The following is a 6,165-nucleotide window of genomic DNA, read 5'->3' as shown; positions in this document are numbered from 1 at the left end:
TTGAAGATAATGAATAAATGATTACTAAATTCGATAATAAGATTACTTTATTAGCATTATATGATTAGTGGGTTGAGTTCTAAATAATTAGAATCAATAACAACTATCTTCCATAGCCTCCGTATTAAACTGAGTCACGTGCTGGGCACCTGAGTTCGGGCGGTGTGCTAAAACATGGTCGATGACTGATATACGCCTGGAAAGCTATATCTAAAGTCATATATGTGGAACACATAGGTGAAGGCTGATCACTATGTGGGAGCATTCTACACTTGTGGTAAGTGTACGACTTGGACAGGTCTTGGTGTAGATGTGTCGTTTAAGGACCGTTACGACACACTAACCGAGGTCACTATGATGGTCACAGTGAGACTTGATCTAAATCCTGAAGTGATCATGGACACTGGGTTATGTTACTGGGCTCTTTGACTCATTCGCTAAAAGGCTATTCATGCTAATCACAGCTTATGTCTTGGGAGTTTTCTCAGAGCATGATTCGAGTGGGAAGTGATTTACAGATACGGAATCCAGCCTTCCTGAAAGAAGGTTAATGTTCACTCACCTAAGGGTTGATTCCAGAACCGATGGATTGCTAGCACTTTCGAAGTAAGTAACGTTCGAAAGAATCTTTCACTGGGGAAGCAACAATGCTTAGGGCTGATATGTATCAAGAGAAGTATAACGGAAAAATTGACTTCTCTTGACACGGGTTGAACCTGGAGGATCTTGATCACGAACTGACTATATCAGTGGACACTCGTCACGATGAGTAAATATAATTCTAGTATAAAGGAGAGTTCAGTCTTGGCTTACAAGGTGGAGTATTTGACCAAGATTAGACGAATCGATGGACCAAAGAGAAAGGACTATTTCGTCTTTTTCATCGGATTTGTTAAGCTCCTATTACTAGGTCCATAGTCCCCGATTCGGCTCTGATAAAGGCGGATAAGAACTTTCGTATAATAATGTCTATCATTATTAATCTCACTTGCTGTAATTGTGATTGACAGCATTAATTCTGGAAAACGGGTATTCGCAGAATTAAATAAATATTTATAGTAGAATTGTTTATTTATTGTTTGATCAAGTAAATAAACAATTATTAATTATTTGTTTATTGTTGGACCAAGTAAATAAATAATTAATTGGGTTTTTAAGCAATTGGGCCTTGCACACATGAAAAATTCGAATTAGGGTTTTGGCACTAGGAATTTGCGCAAATCCCCTTGGCCGTGTGCCATCAAGTTCGAAATTTCAATATTGGTATTTACCAATATTTTCTCTTTAGTTGTTTAAATAAAGGAGAGAGAATAATATAAGATATTTTCCTATATTTTCTCCTTATTTAAAGGAGAGTATTTAGGAGAATATTTAGGAGAAAACTTAGGAGAATAATATATTCTCCTTTATTATCTCACTAAATAAATTATTCTCTATTTAAATATCCCATAGATATTGATCTGATGGATGAGAGAAAAAGTAGGATTCACTTGTTGAGATCCAAGGGCCTAGATTAAATCCTCTAGTGTGAACACAATAAAAGGAAATAAAATATTCTGGAAGATTCCATGAATATCTCATTTTACTACTATAAATAGGGGTTCATGAGAAGGCAAAAATAAGCAATTATTTGAAGCAATTTTTGGTGAAAATTTCGTGCTCTCTAGCCTACCTTGGCCGAGCACTTCACTTCTCTTCCCCTCGGAAAATTCGTTTCCATTCTTAGTTAAATAAGAGCGAGATCTCGAAACACCTAGTTTCGTGATCTAGTGAGATAAAGACTGTGCCCACTCATCTTTCTTATTCGCCTCGGAGATTACGTTTCGGAAGACTAAGGTGTCATCCTCGAGTCCTTCATCAAGACGACTCAAGACGAAGACGGATTGTGAAAGCTTTCAGTTCGTGAGCCAAAAACTGTAAGTATTCGTTTTCGCTCTATATCGGTTGCTTGACTTATATGCTCTCGTGAATTAAATTAATTAAACATAACTAGATCTTGTTAATTATAACCATAATTTAATTAGCTTATGATCAGCGTAATTAATTATTTTTCCGCATTAATATGGTTATATGGTGGAATCATATTAAAAGAGGCGCGTCGGAGCGATCGTTCGTGTCCGATGCGCGCTCGATCCACCAACAGTTTAACAATTAGAGGAGGCTACAGATTGTTCTACCGACGATGATGATGATATGAATATGACGATAGTATACAAGGACCACTTGAAAATTCAATGGAAGATGATTTGAATGTTGATAATTCACGAGATGATACTGAATATGAGGATTCGGATGATGAAGATGAATAAGTCGACTTCTTTACTATTAGAAATTTATTAGTTTTGCAATTAGGTTGATTAATTATGTAAGCATTTAAGTTTCAATTTTTTTTAGCAATTTAGTTTTCATTCTTAAACTGTAATTGACTTATGTAAGGATTATTTTTATTAATGATAATCAGCTTTCATAATTAACTGTAGTCTCAAATCTTAGTATCATTGTACTTTGTGTATTCCTTATTGATGTTTTTTTAAGTACTGTATATAGATTATTAACGAACGATACATGTTATTCTTTGCAGTTCAAAATGTGGTTATTTATAGTGGTGATGGTGGTTACTGCCGCAGTAGGAGTCGTTTCTAGAAGAGAATGCCCAAGATCGTGGCTTCAAAAAACTGGTAATGGAAGTTCCTCTTAACCAATTCAGCAGCCGGAGCGTCAACCTAGGCATACTTTGCCTGATTCAACTGTTGATGGAAGTTCCTCCGAACTAATTCAGCAGCCGGAGCGTCAAACTAGGGGTACTTTGCCTGATTCAACTGCTGATGGAAGTTCCTCTGAACCAATTGAGCAGCCGGAGCGTCAACGTAGGCGTACTTTGCGTGATTCCAATGTTACTGGTAATATTGAGCATACTCTGCCTGATTCTAATGCTTCTGGTGATACAACGCGTACTACGCTTGATTCGGATTCCGATACTACTGGTAAATATTACTATCCTTAATGCTTTATTTATAATGTGTCGAGTTGTTCTAATACTCTGTTTATAAAGTACTTTAAAAAAAATACTTGCTTGATGGATTATATAAGTAAAACACGGAGGCGTGGTCCCAATCTCAATCTTAGTGTTATACGAGATATCGAAGCACACTCTGGTGATCCAATTCAATTAAGCAAAGATACAGAGACGATTCACTTTCTTGGTAGATCATCTACTCAGTTGGCAACAGAGATTGGGATTGGGATGTGGCAAGATTGTCCGATGAACTTTCACAGGTGGGATGATGTACCAAGAAAAGTAAAGATCAGATGATTGAAAGAATAGGGGTAAGTTTATAAATATGTACTTTAACCAGAAACATGTAGAAATATGTTTTTTCTTAATGTATATTTTTAATATATATATATATATATATATATATATATAATATATATATATATATATATATCAATACAGCTTAAATTCAAAATACAATGCCAAGATCTAGATTTTATGTTACGTCTAGATTATAAAATGCAAAAACAATGGGTACGTACGCGGGGTGTTCTGAAGAAACATTGGGGCGGAATGACCAATCCAGAGCTTGCAAGAACTAAAATCTAAGATGATTTTCGGAGCCAGGAGGATTGGAATGCCTTGTGCATTCTTTGGGAGTCTGACAATCATAAGGTAAATGTTAATTGGGATTTGATCAGAATATGATATGGGTGCATGCTAAAATCAATGAGCATGCCTTTTTATTAACTTAATTACTTTAAACATTTTTATTTATCATTTTGTGTTATATCTACCTTTTTAGTACCTTGTTATTTTTTATGGACGTACATTGGATATGCAGCGCTGTAATTTATTTACATTTTTTTATTCAGAAAAGATGTGCTCAAATGAAAGTTAATCGAAGTAAGCAAGTGACACGTAGTTGTGGAGGCTCTAAAACCATTGCTAATCGAAAAAATGAAATGGTAAGATGTCAATTTAGTTGATTCTGTTAAGTTTTTTATACAACTTGTTTTCGCATACTTATTTTGAATTCATTATATTATTTTCTAAGGATAGATTAATCCTGAGACCCAGACGTTGCCTACTCCATTTCAAGTATATAATGTTTTTCATAATAAACCTTAGAAAGGTGGATGGAGAAATGATGAAGAATTCAACCAATATCTAAGAATGACATTTGATTTATATTTATTTTTGGACGTTGTAGTTTCTATTAAAGTTAAAATTATTCTAATACATTTATTTTATGATACGAAAAAATTATTCAACACAAGAAAGATGCCATGGACAAATTACTAACGGAAAACACGATAATTACTCCCGCATTAGAGCATGAGTTGGAAGAGGAAGCAATCAAAAGCGTTTGTGGTAGAGAGAAAACAAGAAAATCTGGATATGACGTAATGAATGGACCGATTTTTCGAAAAAAAGATATGTTAATCATTTTGGCGGTCAAACCATCTCTAAGAGCTTCGAATGAGAATGAAGAGTTAAAGAGTAAAATTGACGATCTTCAGAATAAACTTAGGGAGGAAAAGGAACAAAATCAAGAGAAGTTGAAGAGACTACAAGAATATCTAGCTACTAAGTTTGATGATTTTGACTCGACCATGGTTTCATCTACGAGCAATGAAGGAAAGTGGTGATCAAAGAAATGATAACTCCAACGGCATACCAGGTCAAGAGCGTTAGTAAATCGCGGTTGTCGGATTCAACTTTAATATTTCATTTGTCTTAGATTTTTTGCAGTATAGATTTGGATATATTTGGATTATTTTTTATTCTTAGTTTTTCATGAATATTGTTTTGACGATTGTGCATGATTTTAAAATAAATTTATTTACGAATTTGTAGGTACGAAAGCTATTCTGAGGAAGCTTATTTTAGATTCATATGTACGCTCTAATTTTTTTAGAAGCTGGAAAATTAGTCTTGTATACATAAATGCTTCTCTTAGAAGCATTATATTTAGAGCTAAAAATTTAGTCTCCAAAGCACGGTGACCAGACATAATAAACAGTCACAGATGCCACTGTATTGGAGACTGAAAATCAATATCGAAAGCTCTACATCAAAGATAAAATCCGTTATCTGAGATTAAAAATCAGTCCGTAAATCAGTTTATCCGAGACTAAAAATCCGTTTTAAAAGGCTAACATCCAGTCACGTTATCTGAGACTAACAATCACTCACGTTATCCGAGACAAATAATACCCACGTTATTCGGGACTAAAAGTCAGTCTTAAACAGGCTTATTAGTGACTAAAAACAAGTTCTCGGCCGGCCTTATTAAGGACTGAAAAATTTGGTATCCGTGACTAATTCTTTGTCATGAATATTGCGGCGTATCCGAGACTGACTTTTAGTCCTTGATAGTAACATCCGCCACTAGGTATCCGAGACTAGCCTATGAGACTGAAAATCAGTCTCAAATACTCATCCGAGACTATTTGTCAAGTATCTGAGACTAAATAATTAGTCTCTAATACCCTATTTTCTTATAGTATAAGGTTCAGAACTCATCTCGTTGTGGCGAAAAGCACACGTCGCCGCGGCGAGATTTTAGAACTGTAGTGAAGACGGATCAACACGTGTCAACAAATAAATGTCAATCCAAATTTAAACTTATAGCTGACAAAAATAACATCTAAATAATTGTGTTAATATTTCCATTAATTTTCTTACTAACCGTAAAACATTTAAAGTCACAATTAGCCATATATTTTTATGACCATTTATTTACGGAAAAAGAACAAAGGTTAGTGTGAATACATCTGTCCCACGACTAGTTACATTTGGATTTTCTTTTTGTGGTCGTTTGTTTTTCACCAATTATCGAACGCGACTATTTTTTCTTGCTAGTCACTTGCGGCACGCACAGCACTCTCCCTCTCTTATTTTTATCAACTGCTCAACGAAATCTTCATCCTCACCATTACATTCTCTATATTCTTATGTCTTCCCAATGGAAATCGCTTGCGAGGTGATATTTTCGAAACTCGGTGATGCCTTTAAATGTGACATGTCGCATCTATTGTCTCCGTTCATCTAAAAACACATTTTGTAGTAGTGTTCTTCGAGATCTACAACAAGCTCAACAACATCGACACCGCCGTTAAGCTTGATGTTGTCTGTTAGTGAAGCTTCGGCGTCGTATATCTAGT

The sequence above is a fragment of the Urtica dioica genome, chromosome 6 (genome assembly GCF_054948205.1).
Source record: "Urtica dioica subsp. dioica isolate 48M chromosome 6, U.dioica_male_clone48M_v1_H2, whole genome shotgun sequence".
In the NCBI taxonomy this organism is placed as follows: Eukaryota; Viridiplantae; Streptophyta; class Magnoliopsida; order Rosales; family Urticaceae; genus Urtica; species Urtica dioica.
This window is presented reverse-complemented; position numbering follows the sequence as displayed.